Genomic DNA, 26,599 nt, shown 5'->3' with positions numbered 1-26,599 from the left:
ATGCAGGCCAAGGTGCACCCCCTACAGCCCATGTGGCCCCCCAGGACAGGTGGCCCCACCCGGTGGGCCCCCGGGACCCCTCCGGTGGTCCCGGTACAATACCGATAACCCCGAAACTTGTCCTGATGGCCGAAACAGCATTTCCTATATATAATTCTTTACCTCCGGACCATTCCGGAACTCCTCGTGACGTCCGGGATCTTATCTGGGACTCCGAACAACATTCGGGTTTCTGCATATACATATCTTCACAACCCTAGCGTCCCCGAACCTTAAGTGTGTAGACCCTATGGGTTCGGGAGACAAGCAGACATGACCGAGACGACTCTCCGGTCAATAACCAATAGCGGGATCTGGATACCCATGTTGGCTCCCACATGCTCCACGATGATTTCATCGGATGAACCACGATGTCGAGGATTCAATCAACCCCGTATGCAATTCCCTTTGTCAATCGATATGTTACTTGCCCGAGATTCGATCGTCGGTATCCCAATACCTCGTTCAATCTCGTTACCGGCAAGTCACTTTACTCATACCGTAATGCATGATCCCATGACCAGACACTTGGTCACTTTGAGCTCATTATGATGATGCATTACCGAGTGGGCCCGGTGATACCTCTCCGTCATACGGAGTGACAAATCCCAGTCTTGATCCGTGTCAACCCAACAGACACTTTCGGAGATACCCGTAGTCTACCTTTATAGTCACCCAGTTACGTTGTGACGTTTGGTATACCCAAAGCACTCCTACGGTATCCGGGAGTTACACGATCTCATGGTCTAAGGAAAAGATACTTTGACATTGGAAAACTCTAGCAAACGAACTATACGATCTTGTGCTATGTTTAGGATTGGGTCTTGTCCATCACATCATTCTCCTAATGATGTGATCTCGTTATCAATGACATCCAATGTCCATAGTCAGGAAACCATGACTATCTGTTGATCAACGAGCTAGTCAACTAGAGGCTTACTAGGGACATGTTGGTGTCTGTTATTCACACATGTATTACGATTTCCGGATAACACAATTATAGCATGAATAAAGACAATTATCATGAACAAGGAAATATAATAATAATGCTTTTATTATTGCCTCTAGGGCATATTTCCAACATTTTTAAACACTTAGGCGAGCACTGGGCTGCAGCTAAGCCTCCGAGTGGGAGTCTGGCTCACCACTCGGTAGGATTTTTAAACACTTAGGCGAGCACTGGGCTGCAGCTAAGCCTCCGAGTGGGAGGCTGGCTCACCACTCGGTAGGATTTTTAAACACTTAGGCGAGCACTGGGCTACAGCTAAGCCTCCGAGTGGGAGGCTGGCTCACCACTCGGTAGGATTTTTAAACACTTAGGCGAGTACTGGACTGCAGCTAAGCCCCCGAGTGGGAGGTCTGCTCTCCACTCGGTAGGATTTTTTCAACTTAGGCGAGTACTGGACTGCAGCTAAGCCCCCGAGTGGGAGGTCTGCTCTCCACTCGGTAGGATTTTTTCAAACTTAGGCGAGTACTGGACTGCAGCTAAGCCCCCGAGTGGGAGTCTGGCTCACCACTCGGTAGGATTTTTAAACACTTAGGCGAGCACTGGGCTGCAGCTAAGCCTCCGAGTGGGAGGCTGGCTCACCACTCGGTAGGATTTTTAAACACTTAGGCGAGCACTGGGCTACAGCTAAGCCTCCGAGTGGGAGGCTGGCTCACCACTCGGTAGGATTTTTAAACACTTAGGCGAGTACTGGACTGCAGCTAAGCCCCCGAGTGGGAGGTCTGCTCTCCACTCGGTAGGATTTTTTCAACTTAGGCGAGTACTGGACTGCAGCTAAGCCCCCGAGTGGGAGGTCTGCTCTCCACTCGGTAGGATTTTTTCAAACTTAGGCGAGTACTGGACTGCAGCTAAGCCCCCGAGTGGGAGTCTGGCTCACCACTCGGTAGGATTTTTAAACACTTAGGCGAGCACTGGGCTGCAGCTAAGCCTCCGAGTGGGAGTCTGGCTCACCACTCGGTAGGAATTTTAAACACTTAGGCGAGCACTGGGCTGCAGCTAAGCCTCCGAGTGGGAGGCTGGCTCGCCACTCGGTAGGATTTTTTTTACAAACTTAGGCGAAACGGATTCGCAGCTAAGCCACCCACTGGGGGATTTCACACGCGAACAAAAGCAACAACAATTATAGGAAAAATTGTAACACTCTTGTCTTTGGTAAATAGACTACAGAAGTTTTTCTTATTACATCTCATCCGAGTGAGAATTCAAGTGTGAAAGGGGCGGAGCAGTTCTGCATTCCAAGCTCGTGGCTCATTGATTTGGCGATCGACATTGTAAAGGTGATACGCTCCATTGTGGAGGACTCTGGTGACGATGAAGGGACCTTCCCAAGTAGGAGCGAGCTTGTGTGGTTTCTGTTGATCCACTCGGAGGACCAAATCTCCTTCTTGGAAGGCTCGACTCTTCACATTTCTAGCATGGAATCGACGCAAGTCTTGCTGATAAATGGTCGATCGGATCGTAGCCATTTCTCTTTCTTCTTCCAGGAGGTCGACTGCGTCTTGCCGGGCTTGTTCTGCTTCATCTTCGGTATAAAGCTCGACTCGGGGTGCATTGTGAAGTAGATCACTCAGCAGGACTGCTTCCGCTCCGTAAACCAGAAAGAACGGAGTTCTTCCAGTTGACCAATTTGGGGTAGTCCTCAATCCCCACAGAACCGACGGAAGCTCGTCGACCCAAGCGCCTGCTGCATGCTTGAGATCGTGCATCAGCCGAGGCTTTAGTCCTTTGAGAATTAGACCATTTACCCTTTCTGCTTGTCCATTCGACTGGGGGCGGGCGACCGATGCGTAGTCGACTCGTGTGCCTTGGGAGGCGCAAAAAGCTCTGAACTTGTCTGAATCAAAGTTTGACCCATTGTCGGTGATGATGCTATGCAGGACTCCATATCTGAATGTTAACCCTCTGACGAAACTGATAGCAGTGCAAGCATCAAGATTCTTGATAGGCTTAGCTTCAATCCATTTGGTAAACTTGTCGACTGCCACAAGCACATGTGTGAAACCGCTCCTGCCTGTTCTCAATGGGCCAACCATGTCCAGTCCCCAAACAGCGAAGGGCCAGACGAGTTGAATGGTCTTCAAGGCTGATGCAGGCTTGTGCGACATGTTGGAGTAGAACTGGCACCCTTCACACTTGTCGACTATCTCTTTTGCCATTTCATTCGCTCTTGGCCAGTAAAATCCCACTCGGTATGCTTTAGCCACAATGGTCCGAGAGGACGCATGATGACCACAGGTCCCCGAGTGGATCTCATCAAGGATTATCTGACCTTCTTCTGGTGTTATACACTTCTGACCGACTCCAGTCGCGCTTTCCCTATACAACTGTCCCTTTATGACTGTAAAGGCCTTGGATCGATGGACGATCTATCGAGCCTCTTCTTCGTCCTCCGGGAGTTCCTTTCTCAGGATATACGCGATGTACGGTATCGTCCAGTCAGGGGTGATTGCCAAAACTTCCATGATTAGGTCGACCACTGCCGGAATTTCAACTTCAGTCGGATCTGTGGCACTCTTTGGCTGCGGGGCTTCATCTGTAAAAGGATCTTCTTGGACTGATGGCGAGTGGATGTGTTCCAAAAACACATTGCTGGGGATGGCTTCTCTCTTGGAGCCTATCTTCGCCAAGTCATCAGCCGCTTGATTTTTCAGTCGGGGGATGTGATGAAGCTCTAATCCCTCGAATTTTTCAGTCGGATGGCTTCTCTAACTTTCTCACTGCATTGCAATAACCAGTCATAGCTGGACTTCTGACGTCCCATCCTTTCATCACCTGATTAACCACCAAATCTGAGTCGCCATAGACCATGAGGCAACGGACACCGAGTGAAATGGCCATGTGCAACCCATACAAAAGTGCTTCATATTCTGCTTCGTTATTGGAGGAATCGAAGTGAATCTGGAGGACATATCTGAGCTTATCTCCTCGGGGGGAAACCAATACTACCCCAGCACCAGAACCATTCAGCATCTTAGATCCATCGAAGAACATGGTCCAGTGCTCCGAGTGAACTTGAGTCGGAAGTTGCTGTTCGATCCACTCGGCGACGAAATCTGCAATTGCTTGGGAGTTGATAGCTTTCTTTGCCTCAAACTTGATATCTAGGGGAAGAAGTTCAATCGCCCATTTGGCCACTCGACCAGTTGCATCTATGTCGTGGCCTTCTCGGTGAGCTCTATTCCTGTCGGCCAAACCTTGAACGAGAATGGATCTCGCATCAAAACCTGGTTCCGTGGGGTCGACTGGAATTCTCCGCCCAACACTATGAGGGCGTATGTCCATCTGCTGTCGAGGCGCATATGATCCACTCCTCGGGGGAGGGGTTGGCACTCGACGTCGATCATCACGATCGAATCGGAGATCATACTGCTCATTCCTTCTGTACTGATCACGTCGGTCTCCCCGTCCCTCACGCATCAGAGGCGATCTTGGGCTGTGAGCCGACTGGACTGTATCCTCTGCAACGGATCGACTGTGGATCCTGTTCCGCGACTGAGAAACAGCGGAATTCTGGTCTCCCGCTGCCCGAAGCAATGCTCTGATTTGCAACAAGCCTCTGCCAGCCTCTGACTGGGAGGGCTGAATCGACTCTGATATACGGGCCGCAGCCGCCAAATTCTGAATCGCAGTACGATATACCTGCGGGGGCGGAAAGAGTTGACGTCGACTGGATTCTGGAGCCCGTTGACGCGCTCGTTCGTCGAGTACTCGCTGGAGGATCTCCAGTCGAGTGTGCTCGTCCAAGTTAGCCAAGCGTGCGTCCTCCAAGGCTCGGGCCTCGGGGGTTTCTCCAACGATAGGAATGTGGAGTGCATCCATGTTCCGGCGGTGAAGTTCCTCCCGCTGCGACGACGTGAGAGGCTCGGGGAGATACTCCTCGTGAGGACGCGACGGGTCACCTCCATCCGCGCCTCCGTCAGCGCGGGGGAAACCCGGAGGACTGTGTGGCCCATCGATCACCAGAACCTCTGCAGTTGGGTCACTACTGTCGCATTCAGATGCGGTCTCTGCGGAGCCAGTCGACAGGTCGAACAGGCCGTAGAGGGATTCGTCGGGCTCGATTGCCGCAACTTGTGGGGTGGCCGACTGGCGGGCCACCACATGCCTCACCCACCTCTGAAGCCTCGACCGACCGGAGCGCTTGCGCAGGCGGGAAACAGGGCGGGGAGATGCCATGGGAGCCGACCGATACTGGGTCGACGGCTGCCGCAGGAGGACACCCCGGACGCATGTGCGAAAGTGCGTCGCCCCGCGGACGGGGAGCGCGTCGACGTCGAGTGGAGCCTCCTGAAGCCAAGCAGAGTCGTCGGCGATGAACGTGAGCACGCCGAGACGGATCTCGCGGCCCTCCACCAAAGCTCCGCCCGAAACCATGATCAAGGAGATCGGAAAAAATCGCAACTTCTCAAACTAGGCGCTAAGACTCCTAGCCCCACGGTGGGCGCCAACTGTCGTGGTTCTAGCTCTGACAGTGATGTAGGGCAGTATGTATGGAGAGGCTAGATCTTAGCTATGGAGGAGTTGTAAACACACGAGGATTACGAGTTCAGGCCCTTCTCGGAGGAAGTAAAAGCCCTACGTCTTGGTGCCCGGAGGCGGTCGACTGAATTATGTGTGTAAGAATAACAGGGGTGCGAACCCTTGATACTGAGGAGGGGGTGGCTTATATAGAGTTCGCCAGGCCCCTCCAGCCCTCAGTAATGCAAGGTTTAAAGTACATTAAGGCTGGGGGTTACTGGTAACGCCCCTAATAAAGTGCTATGATGACCATAAAAGCTACTTAATGATCGACCGTTTGCGTGCAGGGTGACTTTAGATCTCTTGGCAGTCGAGTGGTTGGATCTTGGTCGAGTGATTGCTTCGTGGTTGAGTGTCTTGAATCCGTCGAGTGGGATACCTCCAAGTCGATTGAAAGGTGACTTCTTCTAGGGATGTCCTTGGGTAGGGTCCTTAGGACAGGTCCATGCCCCTACCCTAGGTACATAGCTTCATCAATAACCGCCAGGGTTATTTATTTTTAACACTCCCCCTAATCACCGCTTGATATAAGATTTCATCATCTTGATTAAGTTTCCTCCAAAAACCCTGTGGGAAAAATATGAGGAGTAGTGTATGATATGTTGCGAAAACTCCTGCAAACCCAGTGGGAAAATAAGGAGAAAATGCTGCAACATACAGTGGTTATCATCTCCGTTAACTCAATATGTACGAACCATAGAGTTTGGAGAATAATAAACATGTCGTTATACTTTCCTAAAAACCCCGGTGGGGAAAACTGGAAAGTATGACATATGATCTCATGTTGCTATTACCTCATTAAAAACCTTTATGAGAACAAGTATAGTAAACTCATGAAGGAAAAAAGAGTATAATATGATGCATTGAACAGGAACAATTCAGGAAGATACTCCCCCTGATTCTTGCAAATTCCGAAGCCGTCATATACCAATTCCATGAACATGTTTCTGGAATGTAAAAGTTGGTAGAGACTTGGTGAACAAATCAGTTGCATGATTTGACTTGCAAGATATGCAATATAAAGATATTGCTTATTAGTAACCTGTTTGCATCTAGGCAACACAAGCAACATTATCTTTGAGATAATGATTGGTGGATGTAGCCATGAGGTCCGTTTTGAAGACTCTTCATGAGAGGCTACCACACCTAGTAGGAACACTAAAATTGTCTATGATCTGACATAGTGGGGATCTGATCGATGTATCCAATGATATTAGTGTTCACATTTCTGTGAAACTGAAAAATCAGGACAAGTTGTTTGATGCCTTGGAGATATCAAAAGATATTCTTGAATACCAACCAATTGTGTTTGGTGGATCCAATGGCATTATGGAACGTTGAGTCCCAATATCTCATTCTCATCATCTCTTGGTCTAAATAGACCTTTCTCTACGTCTAGAGAATGAACTACCATGAGAGTTTATGGATGGATAAGATTTGTCCGTAATGAATTTCTCCAATATATTTTGGATATAGACAACATAGTATACCATAATGTATGAATGAAGTTGCTCAAGTTGTAGTAACGAGCGGATTTTTGGTTCACCCAAATCCTTCATTTTAAACTCCATCATTTAGATGATTACATGTGTCGTCATTGCAGACACACAAACATGGATAATCATCATTGTAGGAGTAATCCTTGTGAATAAGGACCTCAGTACGTCGGTTGTACCATATGTACCGACAACAATAAGTCTTATGGTGACTTACTGATTTTACATAATGTATGTTGCATTTTGTATTTCGATTCAGAATTGAGACTCCATCGGGAATCAATCATATATGTCTGAATCTAGTGATCGACATGGATATGTAATCACTACATCTATCAACTGCAGAGATAGATGATTTTGTACTGTCAATGATATAAGTTATCGGAAAGAGATTCCACCTCTGGAGAATAGTTGGGTATCTGCGTGAACCCTTGTGCTACAATACTTGCTCTATGTTTCATCACCTCATTGTTCTAAATTCCGTTTCCAGAAGAAAACTGGTGTAGGTATTGCTTATGAATACCTTCCCATTATTGAGCAAGATCATTTCTACCTAGATTATACCCTTTGCTTGAGTTCAGTCCGAGTGTTGTTCACACTTTGCCATGGCCATGGTCTTTGGATCTGAATCATTTGAAAGGTTTTTGCAATCTAGTTGAGAAATATATGTCAACAATTGTAGACTTCTGGTTATATGATTCTCCAGAATCTATATATCAATATAGACTTGATGGAAATATCGTTACCCATGGTGACTGCTCGCGATTTCCCAATGTGATCGAGTCGGGTATTCCGATGTCCTGGTCATTGTGTGCACTATGACCTGGGTTGGTGGAGGTTTCCCGTCCACTGGGTGTATACTGCCCAATAGGTGTCTGTCAACGTGAAGTGGACTTGCATTTACTGATTCACAGGCCTTGATATCCTTGCTTGCGGGAAGCTGAATCCTGATGTACTTCTGCCATACATCTCCCCTTGTTGCTATGAACAGGGAGTGGAGTGAATTTTGTTGGTACCATCACTCTTTCAGGCATATTTTTGCAGGATTATAGGATTGTGTGACACCTTTATAGTCAGTAAATGAATCTGGCAGGTTATTTGCAATGTGATGCAAATATTCTGAATGCATGGTTCAGATATTTGAGTATGTGGATTTGAGGCAGAAAATGTGTTGAACATTCCACTAATTTCCTGGCATTCTTTATGGTACTTGAAATCTCCCCCTAATGCCTGGAAATGTTCCTCATTGAATCAGCATAATGGCCTTGAATAACTCCCCATGTGAGGGGCTTGAGGTATTGACGGAAATACAGTTATTCCTCACATAGATCCCAACTATATGTTGAGGGGCCAATGATGTATGCCGGGTGGTGATATCGGTATGCAACCGAATTACCGCAGATAGGAAATACTTGGTAGATATCCACATATCAAAGATAGTGGGGAATAATATTATGCAGTTCTGTCATGAGCGTGTAAAATTCCATGACTCCAACGTAAAGTTGGTAAGTTGCAATTCCAAAGTAAAGATAATGCAATGAGCTTAACTCTTTGGATAGGATTCTACCAAACCATTTTGAGTCTAGACATTAGGACAAATTGCTAAATTTCAATCCAAAAGCCATAGAGATGGCCCTCAAGGAGAATTCTGCAATGTTATCCATTCAATTTGCTTGAAATCGATGTCAGGATAATGGCCAATGGTTTCGTGTGAATAAAGCACGCACTTAAGACCATCATGTAGATATGTATTTTAGAACCATGGATACCTGAATAGTCTACTCAATGGCTGGGAAGAGCCACTTACCTCGACTTGATGCATTCAAGGAGTCTGAGTGGTTCAGCGTAGACTTTAAGGTGTGCGAGCCTTAAAATTAGCTTCCACGTGTCACTTGTAGTGCACATAAAATCCAAATGTTATTAGAATTTAGCATCATAACAATCATAAACCAGTGGAATTGTTGATAGTTTCGGTTTCAACCCAATGTCAATGATGACCAAAGCAGGAATGCCAAGTTTGTCATGCAAAAGACACTCTGGAAAACTATCTCGTACGCAACATGTGCTACGGGTTTTGTAGTATGTGTAGTGCAATGTCGATGATACATAGAGAATGTGCTTGCCATATCCGCTGCATATGGTAAAGAGAAGATATTTCTCTTTGTTGTCATCATAAGTTTCGCTATGGAAACTATTTTGATGGATACCTCTATAGTTTAGTAGGGTACGAGTTAAACCTGGGAAGCAATAAAGCATCCCGATGTTACTCGGGTACCCACAGGGATAGTAAATATGACTCGAGTTGAGCCAACAAATACCTCATCGCGTCTAGCGATTTTAAAATATCTCCTTTCTCTTAATGAGAGTGGAAACATTGGACTTCCCTGAGTATAGAGTTTGTGGTGCATATGTCCACAAGGCACATATCATTTTTCATCGGATTGACTCCCATAGAAATCTATATATAGACATGAAGATTCTCAATATGAAAATCACTGTCAGATATATGGAATACATACAAATGTATTTGTACCAAAGTGCTGATACAATATATTGTGATATACAATATATGATGACAATAATACTTATGTTCTTATTAGAACATCATAAATGGACATAAATTATGTTGACCACTCAGGAGATTGAGAGACTAGACGAAGTCTTCAAACATGTTAGTTGAGTCATATTCAACCATCATATTCTCCGTGCCCATAGGGTCCCGTCACTGCTGGTGATGTCGGGTTGAAGGTTGAAGTGAGCTCCAAACCTTTGCCCTTGTGGTCTGTTGTGTCCTAGGAATTGCTGATACAGAATAACCAGATGCAGAGATCTGAATCGATATAATGCCTTATGTTGTATAAGACAATATTTTTCTGTTAGCGGTGTGATTCCGACCAGAGGTTAATCATGTGGTCTTGGATTGCACACACTATTCCACAAGACACAAGAGTGATCATGATGTCCATGTCCAGGTAGGGTAGTGGTGGCGATTGAGGGTGAATGCCTCAAATTCTCTAGCCATCGGTTACCAGAGATAGTTAATTTACGATTAGTAAATTGAAGACCATCATGGTAATGTTGTAAAATTAATGGATATTTCAAGAAGTTATCTTGAAACCATTAATGTGAATCTCAAATTGCTAAGCATGACACCTTGAAGATAATCTCCAAAATAAAGTAGATCTCGCATCACTAGGGAGTATAATCTGATGAAATCAGTAGATACTCACTCCTAATGCCTTATGTCATGACTTAGTAAAATGCATGGGAGTGCACAATGTTGTGCAATCATAATGTCAAATTTGAATAAATGTAGGTTTAAACAGTAGTGGTGATAATCTGCAAAGCAATAGATCTACACACTACCTCGGGATCCCAATACATCAATTTGAAGAAATCACTAAGAATTTTGCATATGTATTTGCAAGAAATTGAAAATCTCAATTGCAAATAGACGTATTAATCTCGACATGTAGCGAACATGGAGATACATACATTCCGGAATACATCGTACTCAACAGAAATACACCACTATTATAAATGAATAGTAATGATGTTGCAAACTTGATGTTCAAGTGAAAAAACTTGAATTATATACACCTCAAATTTAATAAGATGTTCTTATATCAAGTTGCAAGATAATTCAGTAGGGTGAATTAATATTTTGCGAGAGAAAATTAATCTCATTCGCAATGAGATTGTTTTGCGAGAGAAGAAAGTTCTCAATCGCAAATCAGTACTCAAGAGGTACGAAATTTATCTTTGCAAGAGAAAAAAATCTCAATTACAAATAACAGATGTAATTAATCTCTACACGTGACAAACGTGGAAATATATTACATCGCTGATGGATTCTGGAATACATACATTGTACTCGACAGAAAAATAATAAACAGGTCTAGAACAGACTAAATACTGCTAGAACTACTGTTATACAACTAAGTTGCTGATAAGCTGAACTAGTACTGGACTACTAGTGTAGAGATCAAGCCAATAGCAAATAAACAAACAGCCACGGTACTGTTGGTGCCATGATTCCCTGCCGATGCACATGGCCTTGTAAAGGCGGTCATACTAGTTAATCTAAAGGATAAGGAGAGAGACCAGGGAAAGAAATCCCATGCAACTCATCCCCAATCCTCGCGAAGACACAACCAGGCGGAGAACACCAGGTCGGCCGGCTGCATCATCGGCGGCGAGCAAAACTCCTGTCGCGCTCGTCCTCACATGAAGAACCACCGGGGAGATGGGAGCCCGAGCGCCGCGGCCTCCGCGTGCCGGAGCAGCCGGAGTGGCCGTTCGACGGCGAGCACGCCAGTGGGACGCCGAGGGCCAAGAGGCGGCGGCGAACTTCCATGCGCGGCAAGAGCGGGTGGGTGGCCGGAGTCGGGGACAGCAGGCACAACGGCGTGGCAGCGTCGCCCGGGACGCGCGCAACCATCGGCAACCTCTGAAGCGGTGCGTCGCCGACAGCCTCAACAACCGCTGGAGTCCGATGCTGCAGCGGCACGGCCCTGACGGTTCCAACCTCCTGAGGCGCTGCTACCATCGGATCAAACTACCCATCCATGCGCTGAGCACCAAAACGGCGGTGGCGGAGCCACCAGTGTCGGATCGATGCCCCCATCGGCCTCGAGCCTTGGTGCAGCCGGACCGGCGAGAAGCCGGGCGGGCACGTCGGGCTGCACGGGCTGGTTCGAGGGCCCCGCGCCGTGCCGGTGGTTGCGACGGAGGTTCTGGCGGCGCTGGTTCCAACCTCCACGCCGAAAGCGGCGGAGGTCGCGCACATGACGCTGGAAGTGGCGATGTCCGCCAACACCATGGCGGCGGTGGCGAGCGACGAAGCGGTGGCCACGGCCATTGGCGCGAAGGAGGCGAAGAAACAGGGACATTGGAACTCGAGGCATGGTTCCGTTTCTCACCTTTTCTCCGTTCTTCTTGTCTTCTCATCGGAATCGCTCTCGCCGGAGAGCGTGCTGATAACGTGTTGGAACTAATCGAGAGGCAAATCGAGAGAGACAACAATGAATCGAACTCTTAGTTATTGATGATGATTGTATACTTATATAACTTATATACATAGGGAACAGACGCCTCGAAGGGATGCGACCGCTCGTAGAGGCGCCGTTCCAGGAACTGCCGTGACACTTCGCTCGAGTCCTGGAACCGTACGCGATGTGTAGGAAGCGGGGATTATCCCGTAATAACCGCCAGGGTTATTTATTTTTAACATGGAACATGCATGCTAATGGTGAAGCTGACGTGCATGTTTTCTACTCCCTCCGTCTCATAATATAAGAACATTTTAAGATAGAGGGAGTATTATGGTGGGCAGTGTGGGCCCCGCATGTTAGCCTATGACTAAATGCTGATGTGGCACTATTGCTGATGTGGATGGGCTGCATGTCAAGAGAAATACCATAGTGGGGATGAACTATTTATGTATTATAGATTAGATGTTTCTGCGTAGATTGCTTACCTTACATAGTGAGACTCAACTTCACTCTGTTCCCTTGGGTCCCAAGGTGTTGAACTTAAGGCATCCTCAACCTTTTTGGGTCCACCTGTAAGACAAATGCCAGAGAATATGAATCTACATGTTTTTTTTAACTTGATTCATGTATGAGTATTCTCTCTTTTCTTTTATGGGAATTATGAGTCATCTTTCTCTACATGTTGACTTTAAGACCTGCATTATTACTAAAGTACAACACAAGTGATAAAAGTTTTGTTTGATTCGCAGGTTCTAACTGTTAAGTTTTTGTAAGCATAGAAGTTTAATTGTGATGTAAGCATAGTTTTTGTTATTGCTATGTAATTTAATTGTGATGTAAGCATCGAAGTTTCTCCGTGATGTGTAGATCAATGGGTTTTGTCTTTGTCTTCAATATAGCACAAGAGACTATGCTAAAGCGTCACTTACGGAATAATATATTTCTTCAATGGTGTTTTTGGACAGTCACTTCAATTAACATGTCAATTTGGAGCAAAGAGACAGAATGCGTCAAACTTCTCCAAAGACACATGGGGTCTGGACTCACCAAATTATGCAAGTGTCATTTTGTTCAGCCCACTTCGTTGTCTTCCGTCAAATTCATGTAGGTTTCTAAAACAAATACGAAACGTATAGTACTAAGAAAAAATCATCTTCAACAATACTAGTGTGCTCTAATTGACGGCATGCGCAATCTCTACAGGTTTATGTGTTGTAACTTAATGACTAGTTGTTTCCAGGCCGACAAGATTACATATGGTCCAGCTACCTTGCTCTTAGCCAATAAGATGGATATTCTACTCCTTGATCTGGTTTCCCTTCACACTCTTCATACAAGAGCAAACAAACATCGATTGCAAGCACAAAGCTGCAAAAGGTGATATTAGGTCATGCCCATGAGTTGTTTGTAACCATGTACCGACAAATAGAAGTTACAATACTCTCATATATGATTAGCACCTACCAGAACTCGAGTCCCCGTAGAATTTCTCCTGATGCCTTTCATTCTCAAATCTCCTCGTCATATTCTTGACGAGGAACCAACATTTAGTATTGGCGCATTCTCATATCTCCTCGGTAGATGTAGTATTGGCACATTCTTATAGTTGGTCATCTAGCTTTTCCGAGTGAACAATCTAATTAACCTACTATAGTGATGGTAACATACAAGCGTGAAATGCAGACCACATAAATCACTAGTTAACAAGTGAAGGAGATATATAGGTGAGAAGATGTTGCTATGAGTATGATTGTGGGACAAAACGAGTGAAGCCATAATGAACACTGTGTTGCATCAACAGATGTAGTGCATTGTTTATTATGTAAGTGGGTGATACAAAAACACGAATAAATACTAACACTCAATGATCATGGTACTATCTCTCCAGTAGGTAGCGGGAGAGGGCACTATTTCGTTTAATTTGAAGCTTTTATAAGAGCTCACTTGAGAATATATGTTTTCTTCATTAAGTGCAGAGATGAGCTCTTCGAGTTATATCACTGACTGGCTGCTAAAAGTTAAACCATCTTTGTAATTAAATGTTTGTTCATATGAGGACTTTGATCCTTTTGAGGAATTTGATCCATGTGAGAAGTTTGGTCCGTATGAGGACTTGGATCCATATGAAGAATTTGATTTGGGGTTCCTATTCTTCACAGGTGGTGTCATGATGACATTCACCTGAAGATTTTCAAGGCACCTTTTGGGAACCCAGATTTTCTTCATAGGAGGACCGTTCCTGCAGTTAGTGCCAACATATCTAGCAAATACTCCATCGTTCTGATTTTTGAATAGTTTATAGTTGGAGTCAATTGACTCATCAGAAGAATATGAAGATTCACATGTAAAGCCAGATAAAGTAGATGGATCCACTGAAGGTCCCTTTGCAGCAACCCATGGGGTTTTGGGATACTGCTCAGGTTTCTAGTAGGTCCCATTAGCATTGAGTTTCCTCTCAAAGGCAATACCCTCTTTCCTAGGGTTCCTATTGAGGATCTGCTTTTTAAGCACGTCACAAAGAGCCTGATGCCCTTTGAGGCTTTTGTACATGCCTGCCATATAATTCCTTCAGCCCTGCATCATCAGTGATACTAGCAATGTCCTTAGATGAGGAATCAGTGATAGTAGAGGCAATTGAAGAATTTGCAGCAATGGAAGTATTTGAGTATTCAGGTGAAGAATTAGCAGTTTCACGTTCAATGCACTTCAAACATGGAGGAACAAATTCATCCTGAGTAGCACTGATCTGTTGAGCAAGTAATGAATCACGCTCCTTCTGAAGATCTTCATAACTCACTCTTAACTGCTCAAGATCTTGCTTTCTTTGAAGAAATTCATAAGAAAGCTTCTCATGATCAGATAGGAGAGTGTTATAATGACCTTGAAGATTGTCAAACTTGGACTGAAGTCTCTGAAGTTTTTCAGTCAAAATTTTAGTGCGATCCATTTCCTCGCCCAACATATCATCACTTTTATCTAGCATGTTTTGAACCTTTTTAAGAGCCTTTTGTAGTTTCACAACAATCTTAGCAAGTTTAGAATAGCTGGGTTTGAGGTTTTCATCAGATTCATCCTCACTAGATTCAGAGGAGGGGTATTTGAGTACCTTTGAGCCTTTTGCCATGAAGCAATAGGTGGGAGCGTAGTCCTCATCGCCGTCATCAGTAGTGTTGGGGAGGTCCTTTTTTCAGATTTGAAGATGGACTTGCTGACGAACACAGTAGCGAGGGCTAGGCTCGCCACACCAGAGTCTGACTCCCCAGATTCCTCCTCTTCATCATTTTGCTCAGATTCAGCCTCAGAGTCCATTTCCTTGCCAATGAACGCCCGAGCCTTCTTAGAGCTGCTCTTCTTGTGGGATGAGGAGCTTGAAGGTTTTGATGACGAGGACTTTGAAGATTTCTTCTTCTTCTTTGAATCATCAGAACTGTAATCCTTGTACTTCTTCTTCTTTGATCCCTTTTCCCACTGAGGACAATCTTGAATTGAGTGTCCAGGCTTCTTGCATTTGTGGCAGAGTCTCTTCTTGTAATCATGGGATGATGAATCTGTTCTCAAGTCACCACCTCTTGAGGATTTACCAAAGCGACCACTCTTGAGAACTTTTGGAACTTCCTCACGAGCATAGCTAGCTCCTGGCTCAGTTCTTCAGGGTCACCAAGGCTGTTATCAGAATCTTCACCTTCAGATTCAGACACTGCATTGGCCTTCAGAGCCCGTGATCTACCATAGCTTGGTCCATAGAGATCTCTCTTCTCAGCAAGCTGGAACTCATGAGTGTTTAGTCTCTCGAGGATATCGGCAGGATCAAGTGACTTATAGTCTCCACGTTCTTGTATCATCAATGCCAAGGTATCAAATGAGGAATCAAGCGATCTCAACAATTTCTTCACCACATCATGGTCGGTGATATCAGTGGCACCAAGTGGTTGAAGCTCATTTGAGATGTCAGTGAGGCGATCGAAGGTTTGCTGAACATTTTCATTGTCGAGTCTTTTGAAGCGGTTGAAGAGATTTTGAAGAATGTCAACTCAAGAGTCACGCTGTGTTGATACTCCCTCATTGACCTTGGACAACGTGTCCGAGATAAGCTTAGCTGTCTCCAAAGCACTCACTCTGCCATACTGCCCTTTGCTCAGATGGACACATATGATATTCTTCGCTTGAGAGTCGAGTTGCTTGAATCTCTTCACATCAGCAGCGTTGATGGTGGGAGTGACAGAGGGAACACCATTCTCTACAACGTACCAGAGATCGTTATCAATTGCCTCAAGATGCATGCGCATCTTATTCTTCCAGTAGGGGTAGTCCGTCCCATCGAAGGTAGTACATCCAACAGAAACCTTGATCATACATGCGGTCGACATAACTAAAACTCCAGGCGGTTAAACCAAAATCACACAGAACAAGGGAGTACCTTGCTCTGATACCAATCGAAAGTGCGTTATATCGACTAGAGGGGGGTGAATAGGTGATTTTTATGAATTCTTCACTGAGGAATTTCAAGGTGAGGAAATTCCTAAATGAAGAACTACTGGCAGCGGTATAAGTACTCGGAAGTAAACATAACAGAGTATGATCATGGTCTTCATGAAGAAACGAAAACAAGCATAGAGTATAGAAAGCGTAAACACAGGATAACACAGGATAAGACAAACAGACTGAAGAAATTGAACTGAGGAAATAGAGAAAGTCTTCAGTCAAAGTCTTCAAACAGATATGAACAAGCACACAACACATAAATAAGGAAATAGAAGGGTTGAGGAAATGGAACCATGTAGCTTGGTGAAGACAATGATTTGGTAGACCAGTTCCAACTGTTGTGATAGTTGTACGTCTGGTTAGGGCGGCTAGGTATTTAAATCTGAGGACACACAGTCCTGGACACCCAGTCCTGAACACGTAGCCTAGGACACTCAGTCCTCACCGTATTCCCCTTGAGCTAAGGTCACACAGACCTCACCCAATCACTCGTTGTAAGTCTTCAGGTGACTTCCAAACCTTCACAGACTCGGTCACTCGGCCATCCACAATTTCCTCTTGGATGCTCTAGACCATGACGCCTAACCGTTTGGAAGATGCACAGTCTTCAAAGGTAACAAGCGTCGGATCCACGCGGGATCAATCTCTTCAGTGATGCTCAATCACTTGGGGTTTGTAGGTGTTTAGGTTTGGTTTTTCCTCACTTGATGATTTTCACTCAAAGTCCTCGGAGGATGGGATGCTCTCAAATGACAAGTGTCAGTTTCTCTCGGAGCAGCCAACCAGCTAGTGGTTGTAGGGGACGGCTATTTATAGCCTAGGGAGCAGCCCAACATGATAAGACATAAATGCCCTTCAATGATATGACTGTTAGATATTTTGGGACAGCTGGCGCATAGCACAGCAACTGTCGGAATTTTGATTATCAAATTCCTCAGGGCTATCATGTTCCTCACTGTGTAGGCAATCCGCAATGGCGAATTCCTAACTCCTCAGTCAGAACAAATTCTTCAGAGACCAGAAGAACTTCGTCTCTGACACTGAAGAAATTGACTAAACTGTATGAGATTTTCAATGGCTTCACTCGAAGGGATTGGTAGGTGTAGGATTTTGAGTTGAGCATCACTTGGAAATTTTTCCTTAGTATTTCCTCGACCCCCTTTAACAGTACGGTGTTTCCTATGACTCAAGAAAGAGAAAATGAAACTACGAAAACAAAAGTCTTCATGCTTCATGTTCCTCGAATGAATGCCAAGTCTTCAGGATTACACCAATTTCTTCACTTCCAAAGTCTTCAGAAATCCAAAGTCCTTAGTTGAAGAACTTCATTTTTAGTGGCCGACTTTCTCTGTAAATATCAAACTCCTCATATACTTATAGACCTGTGTACACTCACAAACGCATCAGTCCCTTAACCTATAAGTCTTCAATACACCAAAATCACTAAGGGGCACTAGATGCACTTACAGTACTGTGAAAGATCGGGCCACAACTCGCACGATTTAGCATCTCGCTAGTCGGTGCTCCATCAAGTGGTATTCAGAGCTAAAGTTATTCACGGTACTGTGTTGATCAAGATGTCAACCTCGGTCAACAAGGGTGATGAGGTTGCCGCTGATTCTGAGCAAATAGTACGTCTAGTGTATGTGGACAATATTCCGCAAAATATTCGGGATGGTGTTGACCACACATGCAACTATATCAAGCAATGTCATGATGCGCTCGGCAAAAGGATAGATGTCCTGATCACTCGGTTCGATGGTTTGGCAGACATCATCAATATGCCAGCAACGAATTCTGCACCACCACAGACTGCTCCGACTGATCCATTGCGTTATGCACCACCGGCTCGCGACGGACATGCCAGCGTGCATGATCGCCGTTTGGCGGCACAACCTCATGCTGGAGATGATGGCGTCGATGACGGAGTTGACCATGAGGCGGGGTATGCGCCACGACCGCGACACTATGAGCCCCGTCCTGAAACTTCCGCTCGTGGTGGAGCGCATGACCGCGTGGGTCAAGCTGCGCGTGTTCCTTTGGATGATGAAATTGGGCGCATAAAAGTTTCAATTCCTCCATTCTCCGGCAAGTGCGAACCAGAAGTCTATTTGGAGTGGGAGATGCGTGTTGATCAAATTATTGATGACCATCATTATAGCGAAGAGAAGAAAGTTCAACTTGCTATAATTGAGTTCACGGGTTACGCGCTAATTTGGTGGAATCAAATTTGCCGGTCACGACATCGTCCAATGATTTGGCGAGGGATGAAAGAATTCATGAGGCGACGTTTTGTTCCTGAGCACTATAGAAGAGATATGTATAACAAGTTGCAGCGGCTCTCTCAAGGTAATATGAGTGTAGATGAAATTGCTTATGATACGTACAGGGACAATGGAGGATCTGGAGGCGACTATGGCACGTTTCTTTAATGGTCTAAATATTGAGGTGCAGGATTGTGTTGAGATGGTGGTCTACTACAACATACAAGATCTTGTGCACCAAGTTGTGCGTGCAGAACAGCAGATTATGCGACGTCAAGTCAGCATAGTTCCCAGTACCACTTTGAACACATGGCGACGCTCGCAGTATAAGAGTGAGGATGTTGGTCCTAGCTCCAGGGCGACATCATCAAATCGCTCTGGTGGTTCCGTGGAAAAGGATGCTTCAAAATCAGGACTGTCGATGGTTGATTCTAATGTGCAGTCGTCCACACGTACTAATGACATAGAGTGTTTCAAGTGTGGAGGAAGGGGACATATGAGGCATGAATGTCCTAATGAGAAAAGAGTGTTACTCACAAGAGATGGCTATGCATCCGCGAGTGATGAAGAGGCAGTTTCTGACACTTCTAGTGAAAATTTTGAAGATGCTGAGAAGGTGACTGCTAGTTTTGAAGCTGCTGAATCATATCCGGCCTTAATGGCGCAACGTGTGCAAGAGGATTGCATTGAGGATAAGGGGCAACATTGGAATATTTTTCAGACTCAGTGTAAGGTCAACAACACCAATTGTAAGTTGATCATAGATGGTGGAAGCTACACTAATGCTATCAGCAAGGAAATGGTGCATGCTTTAGCGTTACCTATGTGTAAGCACCCGCAACCACATTGCATTGAGTGGTTATATCATTCTGGCAAACTCAAAGTTACTCACAAGGTGCGTGTGAATTTTTCAGTTGGTGACTACAAAGACACAGTAATTTATGATGTCTTGCCAATGGATGCATGCCACTTGTTATTGGGGAGGCCATGGCAATATGACCATCGTGCCACACATGACGGGAGGTCCAATACTTTTTCTTTTGAGGGCGCTAGAAGGCGATGTATATTGCGGCCAATGTTTGCCAATGCTATCAAAGATGATATTTTTCAGTTCAAAAGAGGGTCTCCAAAGATACCGCGAAACCGCAGACGGCTTCCTTTCAAGGAGGAGGGAATGATGTGGCCCCTAGTGCAAGAGATAATCTTCGGAATGTTTTACAAGTTGGTTCTTTTAGCTTTGAAGTTCCACCAACTGAACCGAAGAAGGATGAAGTTAAGCCCACCTTCAGAACTCCATGTGCTACATAAATTATTGCAGAGCCTGTGTCGGTCAATTGATAGGAGAGGGTCAAGTCGTTTGATATAATACTAGTTACGTACTAGTTTTCTTAGGAGTCCAAAGTTAGTTACTATAGGTGATCAGTATGCCGGATAATTTATAGTTTAATTCCTTGATTTGTTGCGATAGGAAAGAGAGAGAGTCCAAATTAGTTATGTCTTGTACGCAAGTCGGTTTGGTATGTACACGTCGCCTATATAAAAGGCCAGCTACAGCCGTGTACGCAGATAGTTGTTTTTTAGATTGAGTTTTGTTATCAAGTGTTAATAGACAGAGAAAAAGGTCCCAGGTCTGGGACATCAGGTTGCTGCATTTTCTGCGACCCTTTGTGATGGATCGTATGCTGCTGTGTTGAGTTTGATCTTTGTCAATCTTGCCGCAGATTACTTTCTGTTCTTGTTAATTAATAGCAAGGGCCGATTCTCTTTCTACCTTGATCCTTTACGATAACAATACTGTGAAAGATCGGGCCACAACTCGCACGATTCAGCATCTCGCTAGTCGGTGCTCCATCAGGCCAACTCCAAGGCACTCATGCAAAAAGATGCGAAATTTGTCCATTTGGATCGGTTGTAGGGATGGCATCCACCCTTGTCCACGCAAATCTAGGTGCCGCGCCAAACTAGCCGACCCATTTGGTTCGCCTCGCCGTTTTATCCCAACAAACATATTTTAATCATCAAACATAGCTAAATTTCATAATGAAGCTAGAATTCATGCCGGCATACAAAACAATTACATGTCGGCCATAGTTTTTACATCTCCTGCAAAACTAAGCTAGAATTCATGCCGGCATACATGCTGACATACAAAATAATTTTGTCACGGTCATAGTTTATGCGTCTTGTCCAAACATAAGATGATTACACATCTAGCTAGAGCATCTATTTTTGCTTCTTCTCGAACCAAACCCTTCTTCTTGGGGAGATCTTGCTCAAGTCGGCCGTCATGATCTTCACTTTCTTCGTGATTAGCATGAGCTTTATCTCATTTTCTCTTGATCGGGCATTGGTCTCATCGATATCGAGCTTCTTCTTTTGTATGTCAAAGAAGGTTTTCCTTACCTTCTCTCTCTCTCTCTTGGTGCTTCCTCTCCTCCCTCTCTTCCCTCTTCTCAATTGCCACCTCATTTTTGGTCATGAAGCCCTTCAAAGTTTCTTACAAGGAGAGTGCCCGAAGCTTCCGCTTGTCATACACCTTGGAATTGGTTTCCCCCTTGGCCGATTCTCACTTTCGCTTGGCTCAATGACCGATGAGGGCCCCACCTTTATTTTGGGCCACATATTTCTCCTTAAACTTCCCGCACTAACAAATCATCATCCACAATGGGTCAAGGTTAATGGCTTGCCCGAATGATGGACCTTGAATATTTCCAGAGCTTTAAACATCTACATATGGAGTTGGAACCAACAAGATACATTCATATGCACACGAGTATGCATGACATGGCATCAAGCTCATATGAACAAGGGAAGGATTTGCATACCATGTGTTTGATGCCAATGCCACTCATGGGTCGCCCGATGATATTCTCATGGGAGGAACTAAACTTGTTGCACTCCACTTGGATGAAGGCCCACCATTTTTGGAGCGACACACCACCATGGTGACATGGTCACTCTCAAATTCGTAGGGCTCAAACTTTCTAATTTCACGGAAGTATGTATGTATGGACCCTCTTTTAAAATGTTGTTCCTTTTTGCTCGACGCCGGTTTTGGGATCTTGTCCTATTACCATCCAAGCTTCACAAAGTAACTTGTCCTCATACTTCGCAGATCCTATCGTCCTCACGCTTTTGCCGCCTCTTTTGTGCATTGGCTTGATGAGATAGCTCCTCGTGAAACAATGGCTCATCCTTGATGTCAACATTTTCTTAGCCTTGGTTGCCTTGGTCTTAAGTTTCTTGGCCTTGGGTGTCTTCGCCTTGGTGGTCGTGAGTGTCTTGGTCGTGGGTGTCTTGGTTGCGACCTTCTTAGCTTTGAGTCTCGTCGGCATCATACTCGTGGCCACCCTCATAGACCATCTCCTCCATGAAATCGTTGTAGTACATGGGGTCATCCTGCGTCAGGGTCGGCATACCATCAAATAGGATGCGGGTACCGAGAAAGCTAGCCGTGGGGATCGCCCATGGACGCTTCCTTTGCGTCCCAGTGGACTGCCGGGCCACAGGTGTGGGCATTGAGATCAAGCGGAGGAACCATAGAGACGACCGACACGAAATCACCAATTTCCGCACGAGCCGTCCCAAGGCAATATGGAGAAGCGAGGCGCAATCGGGTTGTGTCCAGGAAGGTTCCCGTACGTCAGTGGCATTGTTGATATGCGCTATGACTCCGGAAGCATGGGCGGGTGGGCTGCTGATGAGCCCGTGCTGGCCGCGACGGCAACGGCGAGAAGGGTCGACTCTTGGTACCCTACCGACCTTGGCGGCAAGGGCTTCATTCTCCCCAACGGTGGCATGGGCCTAAGCGGCTGAGGCGGCGGTGGCTTCTTCTTTCTCCGAACAACCCTCTTCGCCATTTCCTCCGGAGTGCGCATCATCTTTGACTTCTTCGGACGCATGGCGCCGGCGACCACGACTAGGACGGTGGTGGTCGGGTATGGTCGACGGCGGGGTTGGACGCGTTGGCCGTGGCGGGAGGGCGGGAGGGTCAGTGAGTGAATTAGCGGGAATGGACGGACAGGCTAGAAGAAGACAACATTAGAGTATTGTAGGCATGACCTCGCCGATGCAAATTTGGGTTGAAAATGGTCTTGGCGAAAAAAAAGAAGAGAAAGAATTGCAGACATCCGTTTGTTTGCTTCGTGGACACGAACGGACCAAATGGGTCGTTGGAGTTGACCGCACTGGCCGTTCCCAATTCCGGGTCCGCCGTCGCCAGTCGCCACCGCCGCCGACCATGGCCTCCCCGCCCTCCCCACCGCCGCCGCCCGCTCCCACCACCATATTCGATCTCGGCGACGACCTCCTCCGCGAGATCTTCCTCCGCCTCCCCGCCCTCCCGACCCTCGTCCGCGCCGCCTGCGCCTGCCGCGCCTTCCGCCGCGCCGCCCGCACGTTCCCCTCCTTCCGCCGCAGCTTCCGCGAGCGCCACGCGCCGCCCGTGCTCGCGCTCTTCCTCGAGCCCAACATGGAGGTCGTCCCGCTCCACCCCTGCCCCTGGCGCCGCCGCGACCCGGACCTCGTCGCCGCCGATTTCTTTGACGTCCGCCACGGCGACGCCCTCTCCTCCGGGTGGAAGATCAATTCCGAGACTCCTAGCTCCGGCGGCTACCTCATCCTCGACAACTGGAGCGAGGGCGCTCAGCGGGTAGCCGCCTACAGCCCGCTGACGCAGGTCCTGGATCTGTTCCTCGATCTGCCGCCGGTGGGAAAGATCTACCTTGAATTCTACACGCTCCTCCCCGAAGACGGCCGGAGGCCGTCCCGCGTGGTCTGTGTGCGTGTAGACGGCCAACGGGCGGAGCGCGCCGCCGTCTTCTCATCGGACACCATGGAGTGGCAAATTTTCCCAGAGACTACGCTGCAGCTGACTGTATCTGACAGGCTCAGGGCCAGCGGAGTGGTGCATGGGCTCGTTTACTGGAGAGGCTGGATGCATAACCAAATTGTTGTGCTCGAAACCATGACCTTTCAGTTCTCCCTGATTGATCTGCCGACGCCTTTGAAACCGGAGTTGGGTGAATCAACATATAAGCTAGGTGAGACCAAGGATGGGAAGCTCTGCATCGTAGATATAAAGGATAACACCATTGTTTCTTGGTTCCTGGACAATGGCAGTGTCCTCAACAGCTGGATTACGTACAAGAATTTCCCATTGCGCCCAATTGTTAGGGAGCTCACTGGGTGCTCAATGGAGGAAGAGGATTATTGTAATGTCAATGTGGACCTTGTGGCAGTTATCGATGGCTTTGTCTACCTCTGTATTTTCTACCTCAAGGACACAGAATATCGTGAGCTGTACCTGTCAATATGCCTGGAAACATCAGATATGTGCAAGCTCTATAATGGTGCATATCGGCATAATGAGGCGGCCCATCCCTATGTCATGGCATGGCCTCCCTCTTTGGTACAAAGCAAGGTGAGCCTGTGCTTATATGTAAGAGTTTCTTCCAGTGCCTTGTTCATAGATAATATGCTGTTATGTAACTTAAAGGCATTGGATTATTGTGTTGTGAAAGGCCACTGCCTGATTCTTATCTCAATTTTAAACAGTAGCATGTCTGATTTGCCTAGACCATATTATAAGAATTTGATTGCAGGTTTTATATTAGTGCACAGAAGGAATACTTTAAATTTTAGCATGCGTAGCAGATTATGTGATATCTGAACCTCTTGACAGGCCGCTCAAATGAGGATGCAATACTCTAAATTTTAACATTAACATTGGTTTATCGTGTTCTGAACGGCTGGTATCGACTCTTATCTTAAGTTTAAACATGTTTGATTTGTATGAATCATGTTACAAAAATTCGTTTGCAGATTGTTTGTTAGTAGTACGATCATATTATACAGTGCTGCACAGAGAACTGAGATTGCAGATGGAACTGAGATGGCATTGTGGAACAGTATCATGTTTCATCTTCACTACCTTTGTAGTAAGAGCTAAAGTAAATTGATGTTGTATCATCATAATCTGTAGCCTTGCACAATTTTGTATATATACATACACTTCAATTTCTTGCTTACACTGAAATCCCTCTTTGTAGCAGGAGGAATCAGAAACTGAAGATGATGATCCCAAGGACACAGAAGAAACTTCCTCTGTCCTCATCGCTGCACTGCAGTCTTTCAGCCAAGCTTTGATGAATGCTGATAAAGAAAAAGAAATCGTGGCAGAGTTAGATGCCTTCTTGCGTCCCGCCAAAGATGGCAAGGGCTCTCTTATCAGCAGAATCGCCACTTTGGATGTGCAGATGACGACCGCGAGAAACCGTATCCTGAGGATAAGTGAATGACTCCGAGGTTTACATGCCAAGTATAGAAAGAGAAACCTGATGATGACAAGTGTGCTGTGGGGAGCTTGCTGCCACTTATTTGCCAGCCGGAGTAGCCTGTTTCAAGTCGTGTACATGCGTATGTATGCTGTGTTTTGATGATACGGGCATTTGGTTAAACTGTTTGGTACTTCAGTTGTGTGTATGTGTGTTATGAGCGTATGTATATGCTAGTTTCATGTACTCTGTCAGAATGACTAGTTAGCAATGGTTGATACTTCATTGCCTGTATCATCTTTGAAGAGGTTAAATTGTATGCATGCTATTTTTTATGTAGTACAGTAGGCCTGATGATGAATGTAGCCATCACTCCACCAGCATGAATAGTTGGTCAATTAGATGCCTCCAGTTTAAGAAAGCATATTGGTTTGGATGCACAATCGACGACTGCAAGGGACCGTATCTGAGATCCTCTTTGCTAAATACAGAAAGAGAAACCTGTTGATGATGATAAGTGCACAAGGGGGAGTTGTCAAGAGCTTGTTGCCACTTCTTTGCCTGTTGTGTGTTTTTGTTTCTGTTCACTCTGATGGTACTTATGTTTTTTGGATGGTAATACTGGGTCTGGTGATTACTGTAACTATCACTCCACCAGTATGACAACTTTGCAAGAGATGAAGCTTTACTTTAATTTTTATCTTCCTAGATGTTTCTGTGTATCAACCATGGCCGAGTCTTGATCAAGCAAGGGTTGAGTCTGAACTCCACTCTGTCAATCCTACATAATTTAATTATGATGTCAGCATAGCAATTTTTACGTGGTGTGTATATCAATGGGAGTTGTTCTCTGGCCGTGTTCAGAATCCATCCCATCTGCTCCGATTCCGCGGAGTTGTGAAGCTCAGTTTAGGCCGCTTTGTAAAAATGAGCTAAGAGGCTCGTCCGCTCCGGAGTGGAGTGGAGGGAGCGGAGAGGAGCCGAACGCCGGCCTTTGTCTTCGAAATAGAGTACATGAGACCCTATTTTAAAGCATCACTTGCAATAGAATGCTATATTTGGACAGTTACTTCAAATAACACGAGGATTTGGAGCAAAGAGAGCGTCATGAATCAAATAAAACTTCTAAAAAACTCATGAAAATTATGCCAAAGTGTGCTCTAATCCCATTTGTTCGCCCTACTAAGCAAAAAAATTCATCTTGAACAGTATCTTTTTGATAAAGGGTGCTTTTATGAATTCAATGAAGGAAATATGCCCTAGAGGCAATAATAAAGTTATTGTTTATTTCCTTATATCATGATAAATGTTTATTATTCATGCTAGAATTGTATTAACCGGAAACATAATACATGTGTGAATACATAGACAAACAGTATGTCACTAGTATGCCTCTACTTGACTAGCTCGTTGAATCAAAGATGGTTAAGTTCCCTAGCCATAGACATGAGTTGTCATTTGATTAACGGGATCACACCATTAGAGAATGATGTGATTGACTTGACCCATTACATTAGCATAGCAC

At 45.7% G+C, this 26,599-nt stretch overlaps 2 pseudogenes across 1 annotated transcript; both read left to right on the top strand.

Annotated features, from left to right (window-relative positions):
* The first annotated feature begins 19,001 nt into the window (after positions 1–19,001).
* LOC147992820 (uncharacterized) lies at positions 19,002–20,107 on the top strand (annotated as a pseudogene).
* A 2,825-nt stretch (positions 20,108–22,932) lies between these two features.
* Positions 22,933–25,409, top strand: LOC147992819 (uncharacterized; annotated as a pseudogene). Its single transcript, XR_015609708.1, has 2 exons — positions 22,933–24,221; positions 24,853–25,409. The product of XR_015609708.1 is annotated as an uncharacterized LOC147992819 (transcript).
* Positions 25,410–26,599: the final 1,190 nt, after the last annotated feature.

The sequence above is a fragment of the Triticum urartu genome, chromosome 1A (genome assembly GCF_056163025.1).
Source record: "Triticum urartu cultivar PI428250 chromosome 1A, HENAU_Tu73, whole genome shotgun sequence".
Classification (NCBI taxonomy): Eukaryota; Viridiplantae; Streptophyta; class Magnoliopsida; order Poales; family Poaceae; genus Triticum; species Triticum urartu.
Note: the sequence above shows the minus strand (reverse complement) of the source record. Positions and strands in the feature narration are given on the sequence as shown.